This window comes from Anas acuta, chromosome Z (genome assembly GCF_963932015.1).
Source record: "Anas acuta chromosome Z, bAnaAcu1.1, whole genome shotgun sequence".
Lineage (NCBI taxonomy): Eukaryota > Metazoa > Chordata > Aves > Anseriformes > Anatidae > Anas > Anas acuta.
In genome coordinates, this window is record NC_089017.1 from 6,274,594 (window position 1) to 6,293,139 (window position 18,546).

The window sequence follows — 18,546 nt, forward strand, 5'->3', positions numbered from 1 at the left end:
TGTTTTCCCTTACCAGGCACTGCAGCAGACAGACATCACCTGTGCCAAACACCCTCCTCCACACTCCTGCATTCCAGGAACCATATATATCCAACAGCCCCAGGACTTTGTTCCCATCTGCCAACCTCTCACACAAGATGCAGCCAGCTAGGTCATTGTCTGAGATGCTGTCAGTGACTGCAGGGCCAGAGGGAGGTCAGAGCACAGGCTGCACAATGTGTACTGTGCCCTGCCCAGCCACAGCCTCGTCCCACGGCTCCTCTCCAGCCATGCAGCCACATCCAGCTCTTTGGGGGAAAAAGGCTGTGCTGAGACCTGTCGCAGAGTATTGTGCCATATAACATCTTGAAAGCATTGGGATTTTGGTACAGAGGTCAGGGAATGCTTGAATTTGGCATCCTCCCTCTTCCCCAGTCAACTACGGCCAAGAATGCTTCCGAGGACTTTCTGCTGGAAGTCAGAGCTGTTGAATCACACTCAAACTACCTGTGGAAATATGGCATATGGCTTGACTTCTTCCTGAAAGTAAATCCCTGTCTAGCTAGGGCCTCTTTGGCAAAAGCAGGCACTGCTATATACTGGCCCAGACTGTAGCCTTACTTTAAAAGGAATGATATTAATTCAAATATATGCACTTAATCTCAGGTTTAACAGACACAGCTCAGGTTTCCGAGATACCTGCTTATGAACATCTAGGACAGAGCTGCGCCTTACAAAGAGAGTTGAAATGAATCCTTCCAATATAACTGAGCAGGTGACTGCTTACAGCACTGACCAGATAAAGAGAATAGGTTGTTTCAGTTACTAACAAGCTTACTTTTAGCTTGTCTGATGCTTTCAAAGTAAGATGAATCTCCCAGACCCCCTTCCATTGGAGGCAACAGTGATTATGTGTTCGTCTATTTATTGCCAGGAAGTAGCTAAGTAACAAACACACAGAAACTATGCATGAAAAAGCAAATACAGCATTAATAACTATCGAATTATTGCTTGAGAATGGACAATAGGATATCCAGTTGCAATCCTTTCCAATAATAACATAAAGCCAAGGTCAAACTTTTTGGATCTTGGCTATACTGGCATTTATTCCTACAAGGAAACGGGGGAAAAAAAAAAAAAAAAAAAAAAAAAAAAAAAAGTTGACTGAGGTTCCCACAGACCTTAAAAAGCAGAAACATCTGTTACTGCTATGAACAGCTTGTATGCTGAGTTCAGCAGGAGAAAGTCCAGCAGCAAGGCCAGGTCTCTGCTTACCAGTACATGCCTCTGTGCTCAATGGGAAATGATCAGAGACAGTTTCAAGGGACATATCAATAATTCAAAACAGCCAGAGCAAGCATAAACAAATCAGAATTAGTGCTCTTTTCTTTCTCCTGCCAGCAAGACTGGAAGATGTTACAGATGCATAATGTGCAGTCTTGAGCATCTATGTCAGATCTGTCCCCAGCTGATGAGTTGCTCCACATTGTGCATTTGGTTTGCTTTTTAACAAACAGTTTTGAGCTGAAACACTGAGCAGAAATTCCAGAGAAGTGAGTCTTGTTCTCAGCAATACAACCTTCTATGTGGCTAGGGAAAACTACAAGTTCTCATGGACTCAATTTTTCTGTTTGAGAAATGAATTCCCACTTCAGTGATCCCCTACTCACTCATTTCCCAATGATGTTTTATGCTTTGTGTTTGTGATTTTAACTATTGTTTGTTGAAATACATATATATTTTAATATATGATGACATAAAAATGTTAGAGATGCTGTTTTGTTATTACACTGATGTAAAGTGTGACCAGTAAAACTATTGGAACTTCTTTTCTAAGCAAAACCTCTTGGCAAAGCAGAGATCATTGACAGGGACTGAACTGCATGACGATAAGCAATTGTGCTGTGAGTAGCATGGGTAAACATCCACAAAGAAACTCCTGCTTCTATTTGGAAAGCATCAAGCTGCATCAAGGCTGTAGCAACCACGAGTCCAGAAAGGAAATGATGATGACCTGGCATGTCAGACTGCTTAATCTTTCAAATATTGTATGTGGGAAGCCTCAGAGAAGTAGTCCTGTCAAAGGAAAGAACCTCTGTATGCCAGATTTCCCTGTAAAAACAGATTTCCAGATACCACACTTTATTTTGCTTAGCATTATTATATAAAACCCTTCCAATAGTGTGCAGAGATAAAAAGCAAAAGGAAATGAAGTCAAGACTTCTGGACCTGAAGGAGTGAATCTTGGCCCCGCTTTCTCCTTCCTTTTGTGCTGGCATCAGTGTGGAGCTGCTCTTTGCCTCCTCATATACAGCAGCACAAGGAGACCCCAGCCCAGTGTCCAGGGAGAACTGGCTGAGGAGCCTGGAAGAAAAGAGCTTTAGAAGAACACAATTGTTGGAGCTTAGATTTATTCCTTCATTTAATTATTGCTGTTATGAAAATACACAGAATCATAAATGGACATTTTTAAAAATTGTTAACATAGCAAAGGACTGGAATTAAAAATAAGAGTGCAACGATACAAGACTTACAGTTCAGAGCCATACCATAGTATTTATGAAGACACAGGGTTAAGCACAAACACACCATGAAACAGTGCCACCAATACACACAGACAGTTTGACAAGCATTTCTTTAAGCAGCAATCCCATTGTATGAAACTCCCTTCACCCCACTCCTTTTTTTTTTTTTTTTTTCATTTGATAGGTTAAGCGCTCCAATCTACCTGGTCCAAACCCATAGGAATTGAAGGTAAGTTCAGTTCTGCAGGCCAACTGCAAGGGGCACTCCAAGAGAGCAATCTGCATACACCCCTATGCCCAGCACTGCGTAACAACTCTTTCTAAAACTGTGCAAAGACAAAGACTTAAAACCACTGCCAAGTGGTCCAGAGCCACTTAAATTCACAAAGATTTGGATTAGTCCTCTCTAAAGTAAGTTAACCTGTTGACTTTCAAAACTGTTGCTCTCCTTCAGGCAACATACGGTTTTTCCATTGCCCTAAAACAACCAGTTGGCGTAGTGTGGAGTTAGAAGGGAAAGAAGGATGAAAAAGGAGAGTTGCTTAAGCATCCAGAATGCTGTAAAGGCTGTGTTGTAGCCCAGAGTGTTGCTCTTACCACATGAAGTTAGGATTATATGTTGCATTCCTCCAGGTGTGGCATAAAGGTGTTTTTCAAGATGCTAGCTGAACACTGTAGAGCTGTACGTAGCTGAGGTTCTGGACTGTCGTGGAGCTAGCAGTTGGGTATGACACAGTTGAGAACCTCTAGGTAAGGATTAAGGACCAAGCAAATAAAGTGGATGTCATGGTGGTTGTCTACTATAGGACACTAAACCAAGATGATAACATTATTGAATTATTCTTAAACTAAGAGATACCTCTAAACCAGCTGCCTTGTCCTTATGGATGACTTCAACCTGCCAGATATGAACTGGGAGTACTACAATATGATACAAACAGGTCCATGAGATTCCTAAAACACCTTGATGATAACTTCTTGGTACAGGTACTAAGGGAGATGACCAGTAAAGGTTCCCTCCTAGATTTGTTGCTTGTAAACAGAAAAGATCTCACAGGTGAAGTGGCAAATGGGGGCCACCTTGGGCATAGTGACTATGAAGCAATCAAGTTAGCAGAGTTTAACAGTCCATTATATTGTTCAGTTTTCCCAGAGGCTGATGCATGATGAGTGAGTATACCACATCCCCTAATGCCACATTCTTTGGCCCATGTGCCTATGAGGTCGTTTTGGAAATCAGTCCCATTACCTGACTCCATTCTTTCCAGAGTACCATATCAACATAGCTCTTGTTTTCAAGGCCCAGGATAATGTTCCAGGCAATAGTATGGAGCACAGGATATATTTCCAGCTATCCAATGGTTGCTTCTGCCATTGTAAGCACATGGCACTTGCCCTGGCAGGTTTGTGTGAGCATGACATAATCAATCTGCCAGGCCTCCCTGTATTTAGATTTCAGCCACCATTCTCTGTACCAGAGAGGCTTTAACTGCTTGGCTTAATTGCAGCACATTTTTCACAATTATGGACAACCTGTGTGGTATTGTCCATGGTCAGGTCCATCCCTTGATCATGAACCTACCTATACGTTGCATATCTTCCTTGGTGGTCTGAGGTTCATGGGCCCATCGAGCTATAGATGATTCACCCTTATGCTGCCAGTCTAGGTTCACCTGAGCCATTTCAATCTGAGCAGCCTGATCCACTTGCTGGTTGTTTTGATGTTCTTCAGTGGTTTGACAGTTTGGTACATGATCATCTACACGGTGTACGTGTACAACCAGATTCTCTACCCAGGCAGCAATATATTTGCACCATGTGGCAGCCCAGACGGGTTTGCCTTTGGGCCATCAATTGCTCTGCTTCTGTTACTGTAACCACCGCCACAGGACATTTGCCACCATTCATGAGTCAGCACAGAGACAGAGCAGTGGCCACTTTTCCTGTTCAACAATATCTAAATACAGGTGGACAGCCTTCACTTTTGCAAGTTCTTCAGCAGTTTCTTCTCCTTCAGCAGTTTCTGCAGCTTGTGTAGGACTACACAGAGCAGCCTTCCAACTCTGATGCTTTCTCACAATATGACAGCACCAACCATGAACAGGGCATATTGCTTCCCATTTCCTGGTAATTTATTATACAGAAGGCCTCTTCAGCATGCATCACATCCTCCTCTGGTGATATTATGAAGTCCTTGACCTCTGACCAGTCCTTAATGACTATGAAGACTCCTAGGCAACTGGGGTTTCCTATTTAAGCCCATTGTGTGATCAGTGCAACTAGAAGGGACCCTTCCATTGAGTATCCAGTTTGACTTATAGCAAAACCAGCTTTCAGGAGAATTTGGATTATTGTCTTCACTTTCTCAAAAAGTTCTTCTGCTGTGTTGCCCCACAAAATGTCTATGTACTGCAGATCTTCATGAATTTCCCCATTACAATACAGTCTGGATCAGTCTATGACAAATAGTACACTGCGTTTTCTCCCTTTAGGAAGTCTATTCCAAGTGTACTAGATGTCCCTCCAAGGGAAAGGAAACTGTGTCCTGCAAACTGCTGCCAAAAGGATGGAGAAAAAAGTATTACTGATATCAGTTGTGGTGTATCTCTTGGCTGACTTTGATTCCAGGTCATACTGAAGTTCTAGCATGTCTGACATGGCAGTCATTGTTGGCATGAACTCATTCAGGCCACAATAGTCCACTGGTAGCCTTCATTCCCCATTAGACGTTTTTAATGGCCAAATAGGACTATTAAAGGGTGAGTACGTCTGGCTAATCACTCCCTGGTTCTCCAGTCAGCACAGTCAGCTCAAGGATAGTAATCAAGGAATATCACTGCAATATCAGTGCCTGTGCACAGCTGTGGTAGCAATTGGCACCTGCTGCTCTTTGATCCTCAGAAACCCCATGACAGAAGGGTCCTTTGAGACACTGGACAAGGCAGAGAGCTGTTTAATGCCCTCCTTCTCCAAGGCGGCTATGCCAAAAGCCCACCACCAGTACTCCTTTGGATCTTTGAATTACCCTCTCCTAAGGTAGTCTATGCCAAGGATGCTTGGAGCCTCTGGGCCTGGTGCAATGAGGCATTTTTGCCCCTTATTCCCTGTTAGGTTCACTTCATCCTCCAATACAGTAAACTGTAGGGATAACCCATCACACCAGCAATAGAATCGAAACTCTTTTTATAGCCTGATGACATTAGGATACTCTGTGCATTGGTGGGTCCAATGGGACAGGCCATCAAATCCGCACAGTCCAATAAGCCCAGTTGTCCCTTTCCTCCACTTGGCTGGAGGCAAGACCTCTTTTGTCCTGGTCATAGTATTCATTACTCACTTCTCAGAAATGTGAATCAGATGTCCCTTCATTAAGATCAGAAGCAAAATCAGCCCTTCTACTCTGTCTGGGTAACTACCCACTGGAAACTGGAGTATATTCCTGGCAGAATCCCTTTGCTATTGTTTTTCCTCTGGTACTCATGCTTGTAGGGTCAAGGTAATTTCCATCCAAGTTCCTCACATCCTCCCTGTGGTCATGCAAGTAAAACCACAGGGTGGCACGTGGTGTGTACACACTTGAGCAGGAATGCTTACACTAATAACTGAGGTACTGGTTTGTATAGGTAAGGGGGAAGATATTCTCCCTTCGAGCTGCTGAACCAGTTTCTCCACACCAAGACACAGGCCCATAGGGAAGAAGAGAGACTTTCTTTGTACTGACAAAATTGACCAGACAATTCATCCACTGTATTTCCAGGTCATTACTGCCAATGTGTTGGCTTATAATGATGGTATGTGCTGTGCAAACTTCTGCCACATGAGTTATGTGCACTTGACTTCATCTGGACCTTTGGATAACTGGTCATAGTCCAAGTCACCACAAATCACCTCCAGCACAGCTAATTTCCTCAGGTACTGGATACCCTCCCCCCTCCATGGTGGTCCACTTGCCTGGGTGACATGCAGCATCTTCCTTGAAGGGATACATTTCCTTTACATCTCACAGAATTCACCGCCAGAGGCTGAAGGCTTGCCCATTTTCCCATCGCTTTGTCAATACCCCCTTCCTAGAGAGGGATCCCAGCTACTTGCTTTCCCCCCCCAGCTAATTCCAGGCTACTGGCCCCATTATCCCAGCATGGGAACAGCCAGGTGACAACATGCCTACCTGGATGATAGCTGAAATACTTGTGTGTGCCTCACAGCTTACTCAGTGGCAGGGATCAATGGGATACTGCCTCGTTCGTCACTTCTGCCTCTTCCTCACAGTTCTCGTGATGGCCCTACTTCAGAGTAGCCAATCTTACCCACTTATTCCTCTTTTCCCTTCTTGGTAGAAGTTTTTTCCCGTACTAGATGAGTTGATTTCTACATCCAGTGTTTCTTCTTTACTGTAGGATTGGCTGATACCAACATGAGCTGGTTCTCTGATTTAGCTGCAGCATCTGTTACAGGAGCTGGATCAGCTCCAGAGGGATTTTCTTCGTCTTGAGGGTGCTGAATAGAATTGAATAGTGCTCTTCGATAGGTGCAGGCCAGACCCCAACACAGTATAATGAGTGAGCTGTAAATCTCTGGCATTGCCAGAACAGGGGCATACATTTTTAAAGTTTTTAGGATCAAGTTCAGTGGTGAATTCCAAAACCATCAGAAGTGATAACCATGGTAGATACCTCCACACATCCTCCCACACACCTTGCCACCATAACCACCCTGCCTCAGGGCACGTCTTTGGGTGGAATTCTTAAGCAGTAGTTTGACCTTAGACAAATATGGAGACACATACAGGAGACATAGCAGCAGGATCATGCTCATTTGAACATCCCAATATTCAAAACTATCAAGAGCTATTGTAACTTACTCAGAGGAGAACAGGTAAACAGTGTACTTAATAGTTTTCATGGGAAGGTTCCTGCCTAAAGGTGATGGCAATACTGAGTACAAATACCAGATTAAGTTCACAGTGGGTGTAACATGAGTGCATGCTGTACAGACTGGCAAAGCCATTAGGCCAGATCTTAGAGTTGATAAACAACAAGAAAAGTATTAAGACAAACAAACCTGAGAGCAAATAAAACAACACTGTGAATGAATAAACCAATATTGTGACCAGCAACTATTAAACTAATATAATGCATATAACAAGTTTGTTTTAACATCCTCTGGTCAGATCTGTTGTTATCACAACCCTTCGTGCCTTCATGTCAGGCACCAACAGGAATGTTGTGCTTTAACCAGATGTGTGGTGCTGAGCTGCCTGCCCGTTCACTCACACACACTCCTCCACCAATGGGATTGGGGAGAGAACTGGAAAAAGATAAACTTGTGGGATGAGATAAAAACAGCCTAATAGGAAAAAAAAAAAAAAAAAAAAGGGGGGAAAAATATTAAAATATACAAAACTAATGAGGCACAATGCAAGTGCTCACCACCTGGTGACTGAATCACAGCCAGTCCCTGAGCAACAGCAGCCCCCTCTAGCCAGCTCCCCTAGTTTTACTGTTCAGCATGAGACTACTGTCTGGGACATCCCTTTGTCCAGTCTGGGTCAGCTGTCCTGGTTCTGTCCCCTCACGGCTCCTGGTGCACCCCCAGCTTCCTTGCTGACAGGACCCTGAGAAACCATTGACTAAGTGCAAGCACTGCTCTATAACAACTAAAATATTGGTGTGATATCAGCATTATTCTCATCTTAAATCCAAAACTCAGCACAATACCAGGTACTCAGAAGAAAATTAACTCTATCCTTGCTGAAATCAGGAAAGGAGCCCCAGGCATTGTCCTCTATGCACAGTGGCAAGATGCCTGAAATTGACAGCTCTGCAGGAAAACCAAGCAGGCTCCCTGGACAGGACCAGTACCTGCAAGTCCTGATTGTCTCCAGGACTCATCTTCAGACCCCCAAATCAGGTAAGTGGAGCTGAAGAACAGCCCACTATGATATGTTCCTCCTTCTGGCCACCAGCATGTGGGAACATCATGGGCAAGAACATCCTTCACAAGGAGAGGAGGCTGCCTTGCCATAACGAGGAGCTGCTGTGGCCTCTTAGATTGTCTGTGGCCCCTGCAACACTTCCCAGCCTGGCCAAAAAAGCACCAAGACCAGCTTTGGTCCAGACCAAGGAAAGTGATGGCAGTTCTGCAAATGGTAGACACACAGATTCTGCCCTCAGTGCCAAGAGAAGTACAGGGAAACTGGGCAGGCTCCCAGTGCCTGCAGGCCCTGTTGGTCCCCAACCACCTCAGGACTGTCATTGAGGATCCAATCCCAACAGTGGAGCTGAAAAGCTTCCAGCTGTGGTCTGCTCCTCCATGCAGACCTCTGTGAGAGCTTCCTTTGTCCAGACAACGGGCTACATTGGTGGGAGGACAAGTCTCAGCAGCCTGTTGGATAGTCCATGGCTCCCCAAGTGCTTCCCACCTTGGGTAACAAGACAGCTTCAAACCTGGCAGAGCAAGGAGACAGCAGCACTGAAACTGGCCAGCACTTGAACTCTGCCCTCAGTACACTGCCCAAAAACCCTGGGCCGGAGCTGGCCCCCTAACACCTTCCTCAAGCCCAAGCATCTCCTCCAGCTGGAGGAGGTCAAGCAGCAGGAGCTCGTGGTGTCCCTCACCTGCCTCACACAGCTACACAGTGATCAAGCTCCTCCTGGGGCCAAAATCAGATGGGTGTGCTGAGAACTCTGCCATCATTTAGAACCAAAGGTAGTAAAGAGCTCCTCTTCAGCTTAGAGCCTCAGCTGAGGGGAGGCCTCATGGCAGCCTACAGCTTCTTCAGAAGGGGAGCAGAGGAGCAAGTGCTGATCTCTTGTGACAGTGATAGGGCCAGAGGGAATGCCATAGAGCTGTGACAACGGAGGTTCAGGCTGGACATCAGAAGGTTCTTCTTCTCAAGGGTAGTTGGGCACTGAATAGGCTCCCCAAAACAGTGGCCATGGCACTGAGTCTGCCGAAGTTCAATAAGTGTTTGGGCAATGCTCTCAGACATGTTTGATTTTGGGGTGGTTCTGGTAGAGTCAGGAGCTGGACTTGATGATCTTTGTGGGTCCCTTCCAACTCAGGATATTCTGTGGTTCTATCTACCTAGGGTAGAAAGGAAGGCTCAGCATGGCCTGATCTGCCTTCTCTATACTGCCTCTCAGAAAAGGACTATTAAATATCTTATTCTCAACAGAAAGCAAATAATGTCTGTATTCACATTGTCACTACAACCATCATGGTCTGAGAAGCAGTTTTCGGACAGCATAAGTGCAAGCTATGGTTTTACAAAAGACTTGACAGTGTCACTCAGCCTATGGAAACAAAAAAAATTCCTTGCATAAGAGGTAAAGTCCTCACATTCCTACATTTGGGAAAAGTGTTGGAAAATAAACAAGTTTCCTCAGGGAAAGAAGATATTCAGGTGGGTCTCCAAGATTTGTTTATAGGTAGGAAAGTGCAATCTGGTAAGGTGGCTGATAAGGCTTAGTGGAGCTGACTCATGTGGAACAGTAAAATGCCTTCACAGCCCTGAGCAAGTGAGTGTTAAAAGAGGAAAAGAATCTAGCTAGAAATTAGTAGAGAAAGAGGCAGCTTCAAAGTGAACAAAAGGAGCTATCTTCACACAAAGTCTATTTAAACTGAAATGTCACTGTAATGGGAACTCTTAATGTTTTGGCTGGATTCAAGAGCATGTTTAATGAATCTATGGAAAAAAATCATCAGGAGTTTCTAAAGACATAGACACCTTCTCTAGCTCAGAAAGCTCTGAAGTACTACACCACTGGAGCCAGAAGAATATAGCAATGGACTTTTCATTTTAGGCTTGCCTTATTAAATTTTCCCTAAAGAAACTGTTACTGGTCATTGATGAAAAGAATAAATGGTTGGAAAGACTATTATCCTGACCAGTTATAGATCTTGATGCATCTGTGTGTAAATAAAATGTTATACGTGAAACATTTGGCATTTCTAGAATAGAGTTGACCAAGAAGTGAGGAAGGTTGTTTCCCAGGGTTCTCAGCCCTGTATCAACACAAGGTTTTCAGGAAACAACTCTATTCTAGGAAACTACTTCCATCAGAGACCAAAGCTGAAAGCAAAATTCTTACCCACCCTGCTCGCAACTCCCATTGCAGCAAACGGTCACACATAATCCATAATTAGCAGTGCCCTTTTTAGAACTCCTCCAAAATCTAAGTAGTCAGCATCATCTGTCCTTCTCATTTCAGTAGGAAACAGAGATATGGAGGTATAGTGTACCCTTCACCTTGTTCTTTTTTAGGACTCTGATAGAAACCATATTTACAGGCAGTAGCCTCCTTAAGGGAGGAAGGAAAAAAAAAAAAAAAAAAAAAAGGAAGAACATTGCCAGGAAAAGAATTGGAAGACCTTCAGAGGCAAGTGCAGAAGTGGCATCATAACTGTTCTCACTCCAGTTGTATGAGAATCATTGCAGCCTCTAGTTTAATGTTTTGACTGCAATCTCACAACTACTGGCCAAGAAGATGTGACTTCAGAAACTTAAAGACTGTCCCATTCAGTGCTGCCAACTTTCTCATTTTATTGCCTGCTATACCAGACTTAATGTTTCTCAAAGTCCCACATCCGGAACACAAATGATTAGAGACAAGAAGACTAGGATGAAATGCCTTAAGTTTCCCTCTGTTTCATTTCACATACTATGATCTGAGCAGTACCAGCTGCAAGTTTTCTCAAAGAAATTCCCAGTTAGGAAATGCTGACTTCTGAAAATTTAAACCCTTCATAGGGCTAACAGTTCTGACAGAAGCTCTCAGACCTAGACTAGAATTGCTGGTCATCAGATAAAAAGGATCCCAAAATAAAGTCACCTGGAAAATTGCTTTGAACCATGCACCTGCAGTTACATGATTCTCAATAAATAAGACCAAGATGAAGGTTATTGAAAAAGGCAAAGAGAGAGATCAAATAATTTCGTCATGCTGGAACTAGGCAAATTTTCCCAGCAGACTTTGAGGAAGCCTGAAGCTAGCAGATACAGTTTATATCTGGACTGAGCCTAATACGTTGATGCTGTGCTGGAACTCAACAGTAGAGCAATAAAGTTATCATGTGCACCTCTGTAAACTTTAGTATTTCCCTCCTTCCCTTCCTCTGAAGTTCTGCCACTGCCAAAACGTCCTGTTTCTGACAAGTACCAAAGCATTTTTCAAAGGAACTTGCCAACATACAAGTTGTTCTCCATTCTGGATTGCTCTTTTTCAGTACAGTTGATTCCCACTTGACCTCTTTCTTTAGAAAATTGTCTCCTCATGAAATGGCATATCCTGGTTCTCACTGACAGAACAAAGGTCAGTGGAAAATAAGAAAGTGGGAGCTTACAGAAGTTGTCTGCCTTTCACTCTTTAACACAGCACACTGGAAATTTAAGAACTGCCCGAGATTAAAGTATAGGGCAGGAAACAAAAAGGCATATTTATCTCCCCTAATTTCTCTCTCTCTCTCTCTTTTTTTAAACCAAAAGCTGCATTTTCTAATGCTAGTATGATTCAGTCATCCAATCGTTGCTGGTTTGCAGAATTACTCAGTAATAGTGTTGCAAGAATGTGTTGAAACATTCTTAGAAGTTTCAACATTTGCCAAATATTGGGGGGAAGAGATATTTCTGAAGTATAAAACTGAGCATCTCACTTCTGTTCATACTTATTCTTCTAGAGGCAGTTATTATCTCTGGGGTGTTAATAGTCATTTTGGTAACAACACCCCCAAACATCTGTTTCCCCCCACCCCCAAACCTCCCCTTAACAACCAGTTTGCCAAGAGCCCTCAGCCAAAACCAACAAGACATATGGGCATTTCTGGGAGTACACACACACCAGGATTGTCAGCAACAGTCAACACTTGTATACAGCAATCTGGAGGCCAGTGCAAGGAACACAAAAAGTTTTGCATCAATTTAAATGACACCAATGTTTTGCTCCCCTTGCGCTGCTTAAAAATAATTCATGTACAATGTGCATGGTAAAGACCACAAAATAAGTAGAAAGATGAAGTTTGGGCAGGTAGTCAAAGCATAGTAAATATGATGAGAATTATCCTGTCTGGCACCAAAGAGATCAGGAAAAAAAAAACAAACAAACAACAAAAAACCAACCAACCAACCAACCAAAAAAAACAGTTCTCATGAGGTCAGTATCATTTCAGTGCAGTTACACCTTTTAGGCCAACTGAAGCAATTAATAATGCCCTGTTTATGCTGGACAGCCAAGAGGAAGCATCAGAGAATGGGAGGTGCTGGTACGAACTAACGTGACAGCCACAATAGTGAATGCTTGGATAAAGGGAAGTCTTAGCTTTTATAGAAATAGGAAGGAAGAAGCCAAAAATTAGGTAGAATTGCATTGTCAGTTTTATTGAATCAGTACAGAAAATGCTCATCTCCCACTAACCAAAGAGGGAAGCTTTTTTGGTAGGAGATGTATTGGTGTCCACAAGACTTTTATTCACTGAACAGAACAGCACACAACACACACAGCTGCAATCCCAGTTAAATCACACTAGTCCTTTAACTCCAACACCTCCTATAAACAAGCCTGCTCAAAAATAAGCCACCTTACCCACCAAGTTACGGTGACTACAGGTCACTCTCGGACCCTTTTTGAAGACAGCATTTATTAACATGAAAAGCTACTGAGGAGTAATGGCAAAGTCCACAAAAACAAAACAAAAGAAAAACAACAACAGACCAAGTGCTTATCTGGCTTTTGTTGCTATAGAATCCCATCACCTCCTAAAATGACGTGTATCATTTATCACCACAATAACTCAATGACGTGAGGAACTGTTTGTGTAAATCAGACAGGAAAAAAGATCAAATGACTCAACCAGTGCCATGGAAGGAGTCTGTGGTAGACTCAGGTATTGAATATGTCTCTCCAGACCTTGTTCGTGATCTTCTATTATAAGGTTATTTCTGTAGAGGAAAAAAAATAGATTACAAGGACTCAAAAGTATTTCACTGATTTTTGGTACCCTTATCAGATTTCCAACTATTGAGAAAAGTACTTAGTCCAGAATATTTTATGCAGGAGAGTTGTTTTACATTTGGATACACACAAAATGCTATTTTTAGAAGAAATATCAAATAGCATGTTGATGGAGTCCCCCATCATCAACAACAAAAGAGCTAATATCTTTTCCATGGATATGCCACACTGAAGAGGGCTGAGATTTTCACACCACATGAAGGAACGCCACCTTCCAAAAAAAAAATAAAAATAATTCTAACAGCTTCTTCATTTCTCCTATGAGCTTTCCACAGTACTCCAGGTTTAAAGCAGACAGCAGACTGTTTATTTTTCCACTGAAGAAGTTATCAGAATAGTAAACATGCTTCTTTAACGACAAGTTGTTGAAAGGCATTTTGAAAACAGAAAATGGGAACTTGATGTCTCTGGCAGCTCCAGTTCTTCTGCTCAAGGGACTCATATCTTAGGTTCAGGTTCCTCGCCCACAGTAGGCAAGAGTACAGAACAGCAAACTGGTACAGTCAGGGAACACCACAATATCTTCCAAGGCAAAGGTTCACTTTCAGTCAACCTTATCTGCACAAGAGCAAAACCACCTCTTTTCATGGTAAGCAGAATAAACCACAGGCATGAGGGGCTGGAGATGCTTCAAATCCACTATACATCATACTGAAAGGCCTCTAAAAGCATCCTTCAGAGTTGTAAAGAGGTTCAGAATATTCATCAGGTGGATGAGGAAATTAATAATATCTATCTCTTGGTGAGAAAGTTCATAGGACTTGGATTTGGGACACCCAGGTGAGCGGATTTGGGTATCACAGTAACTCCACCACTGTAAGGCAGACCTGCTCCCCTCTGTTATTTCTCATTTCTTGCCAGTCAGTAGTAATAATGTTAACTTCATGACAAGGAGGGCTTTCTTGGGCTAATTTGCATTTAGTTCATCTAGGTCCCAGTCCTTGTTGCAGCAAAGTTTTCTGAAGCACCATACAGATGATTTGTTACCACAGTCTGAAATACAGGAAGCAGCTTACATGACAGTTTCCACATCTCTCTCTCTTTCATAAATAGACACATCTGTAAGCTGCTGGTTAACTGAAAGGTCAGTGTCTCTGCATTCCAGATGTGCATTTGGAAACAGCCTGACCTGCCAGCCCAGGCTCCACTAGTGTTTGGTACAGAGACTTTTGGAAGCTGTTCTTTGTGCTTGTGAAAGCATGAGAAGACAGTGTGGGAACTGCCCAGCAAACTCAGATTTATTACAACTTGATATCCCCAGTCAGAGAATATCCTCTAGGAAACGCACACATTCCTCTTTTGTATTCACCAATGCCTCCTACACAAGAAGAAGTGAAGACAGAAGCAACCCAAATTGCTTTCTACTGAAGCCACAGCCTTTTTTGTGATACCACAAATATACCCTATAAATGAATTCCCCACAGCAATTTGCTCAAAATAAAAAATAAAAAAATAAAAAAATACAGCAACACCAAGAAAGAAACATTGGTCATGTAATTCTGCCACTCTGTGCTGAAACCACAAGACCATTTCCCTCACTCTCAGTGGCAAGATGTGCTGTAGGCTAAGCCTCTTCTCTAGGAACCACATATGACTCTTTTGTCCTCACCAAGAACTCTCAACTCAAGCAGAAAAGGGAATAAGGAACAAATTAGAATCAGATGTTAAAAAAAAAAATAATAATAAAATTAAAAGGAAAGGAGACCACAACAGACACTCCTATCATTTGTCTGCTAGTTCAACCAATGACCCAAGATCAACCTCCTGAAAGAGCCATACAACAGCACATAAAATGTCTCCCCTCCCCATCCCCCAGTGCTTGAAATGAAAACACGCAGTGGAAAAGTCATTCAACCTGAATAAACTGACCTGGAGTTCAATAAACAAGCTTTAAGACACTAGTGATAAGAAGTTGAAACATCCAGTACAAACAAGACGACTGCACAGCAAGAACCCTGAGCTACATGCAAGCTCCCTGGTACACAACAGAACACAGTGACTTATCTTTGAGGCTTTTGTTCTTACTTCCACTTCTTGTGTTCAGGTACAAGACACCTATGTCATAGGGACAGGTTGATACATTCATTTACTCTTTGGCTTGTTTCAGATTAGAGACTTTGGTTGCAGATCTATGCTGCTGCTTTCCCATTAAGGCCTCTGATTAACTCCTGGTGGTAGTAATTAGAGCTGTGTGTCATTAAGCAGAGAGCAGATACAGCAACTTTCCGATCCCTACCTCCCAAAGGAAACACAAGTTTGTATGGCAGCTGCTTTCTAGGAGCTCTAATGAGTGTGAACATACAGCAGTGCACAGAGTTCAACTGCTGGATGGACACAGCCCAGCAGAGGCACTAGGACACATGCAGAGCAAACTGTAAATGAGTGGCAGCTAGGACAAAAAATGTAAAGGGAGACTTGTTGGCTGGGGACATCCCCATCCAGATTCCTCATCCTATCTTTTTAACTCTTTAACCCTCACCTTTCTGTTTTGTCTTTGTCATCCACTGCACTTACTGGACTTTTTCCCTTCCTTGTTGGGGATGGCGGGGGGTGACAAGGAAAGGTTATGGAGGATGAGCAGGGCAGAAGCGCAAGGATAGTAAAAGCTTACATTTGAAGTTACACAGAGTTGAACAACATGGTGGGCGTTTTCACTTGATGCCATAAATCTGCAGCTACAGAAAAAATAGGGTCAGGTGGTGTCTTGCATAGCTCAGCAGTATTCTGAGCAGTATTTCCAGTTCATTTAACAGACATTACTGTGGTTCTTTAGCAATGCTGGTAGTTGCAGGTATAGAGGAGACACATCAGTTCAGGCACGCACTTGCAGGATTTCACAGTGCTGTACCTGAGACCTAGCAGAACAAGGATGCAGAGTGCCATGCCTAATGCCTCAGTCACTGCAGCACCTCGTGGCAAGACAGCAATAGTGGTAGGGCTTGCTACCTGCATGCTTCTTCAAGTAACCTGTGAACATCTTCACCAACAGTCAATACTGCACACTGAACTTCACACTGAAATTCACACTGTTGTCTAAAGACACCTCTGACACACCTCTAAGGCTGCATTTAAAATCTCATTTGTGCAAATTTCACTATCCCAGTGGTGGCCAGGGAAAATTCCCGTCCCAAAAGACAAGATGCAGGACACACATGGGGTTTTACCAAGCTGGACAAAAATCCACGGCTTTTTCAGAAACAGAAATTCAAACGCAGACCTTGTCTGCCACAATGTGAAGGTTTCAGTTGGAGGAAATGTGTCACAGGAGGTGACATAGGAAATGTTTTTTTCCTGCTGATTCACCAGTTCTTCTCTAAACCACCTGCACAGTCCCTAAATATTAATACTGTACAAGATACATATGATTTTTTTGGGGTCTGAAGAGGTCAGTGTCCCATTCAACATGTCTTTGTCAAGACCAAAGCAGAGACCATCTCAGGAACATTTCGGTTATACCCTGCTGACACACACTTTCCCATCAAATAACCAAGTATCTCCACATTCACACTGCTTTTCCTTTTTTCCTTTTTTTTTTTTTTTTTTAATGTTGAGGACCCTTTGTGTTTCTATTTCCTTATTTATATTTATCTTTAACAGCAGCTGACTTCTGAGCAACTTTGCAACTGTCTCTTTGCAGAGTGCATGAAGGACCCTCTGCCCTGCGGAACCCTAAACAACATCATCTGCTGCTTCTCTCCAATCTTTTTTTCTATCCATTATCTCACAAGGTAAAATCCTGAGATTTCCTTTATCCGTTTTCTTCCTTCCCCTCCCTCCAGACATACTTTTGTGCTACACTTTATTGCTTTGCTGAGCTCTGCCCCGGAGCTCCAGGTACCCAGTTCATTAGGACAGACCACAAGCACTGCAATACCCAGAGAAAGGAGCAGTGAGCCCTTAACTCTCCCCCGCTCCCTATCTGTCTCCAGGCGTTCCTGCAGATATTGGTATCCCCTTTTATTCGTCTTCCCTGCAGTAACAGCACCACCTTTTGGCTCCCTGCGTGATGCTGTGATTTCCCATCGGTAGCAGTGATGCCTCTCTCTACATAGCTCCGAGTTGCCCGGAACGAGCCCTTGCCTACCTTACCTGTAGGCATTTCATCTGCCATACCTTTGCCTAGGAAAAGGGGAAGCTCACAAACCCCAGAGACGAGCAGTCATCTCCCCCAGCAGCCCATCACCCAATCTCTTCTTCTCCTAACTTAATAGCTTTTCAGATAAGATAACTGGTTAGCAATTAATTCCCCCTCCACCCAGCTTTGCCCTCAGAGCCCAGCAAAACAGGCAGTAGCACGGCTCAAAGCACACAGTTATTTTGCATCCTGAACGTACATAAACATGTCAATCCTTTGACCCTTCTCTAATTGGCCTACAAACACGAGGTGATCAAATGCAAAGGAACAGTGCTCATAAACCCAACTTCTTAGAAACAGCCATAAAGTAGTCATTTGTCTGGAGCTCATTGTGCCTCTAGCATAAAAAACAAGACCTGAAGAGAGCTGATTTTTTTTTTTTTTTTTTTTTTTTTGAGGCAAAGCAGTAGGAACTTAACACAAAAAAAGAGAGGTTACAACCCATGCATATATAAAGTATAAATTCACCTTCAATTTTCAGACATGCTTCAGGAAGAACCTGAAATCACAGGTGTTTGCCTCCTTTACTAGTAGCATCAGGCCTTAAAGCTAGAACAAAAAAGCTGCCATTACTTGATCCAGCTGGGACTATATCTACCCACCAAACCTCTCCCCAAGATCTAATGTATCCATCCCCCTTTATTGATCTGATTTCCACCAGCTGGGCTCTGGTCCTTCTTCCTGCCTGAGGGGTTAGTTGTACCAGCAAAGGTGAGATTCTTCCTATCAGGTGTAAAGCAGAACAGATGTGCCCCTTCAATGGTGGAAAATCAATCCAGTCCAAGTAAGGAACTCAGAATTTTTTGAGTTCATTTAAACCAGTTTTGCTCAGGATTCTGCTGAATCCATTTCATTCTGGATGAAATATCACATGCCCTGCTTAAGCCCCCTTGAGAAT

At 43.1% G+C, this 18,546-nt stretch overlaps 1 long non-coding RNA gene across 1 annotated transcript; it reads right to left on the minus strand.

Moving 5' to 3' along the window:
* Positions 1-1,114: 1,114 nt before the first annotated feature.
* Positions 1,115-18,305, minus strand: LOC137848494 (uncharacterized). Its single transcript, XR_011091389.1, has 3 exons — positions 18,117-18,305; positions 2,209-2,343; positions 1,115-2,091 (listed from the first exon to the last, which is right to left on the minus strand). It is a non-coding gene; the product is annotated as an uncharacterized lncRNA (long non-coding RNA).
* Between the last annotated feature and the right edge of the window lie 241 nt (positions 18,306-18,546).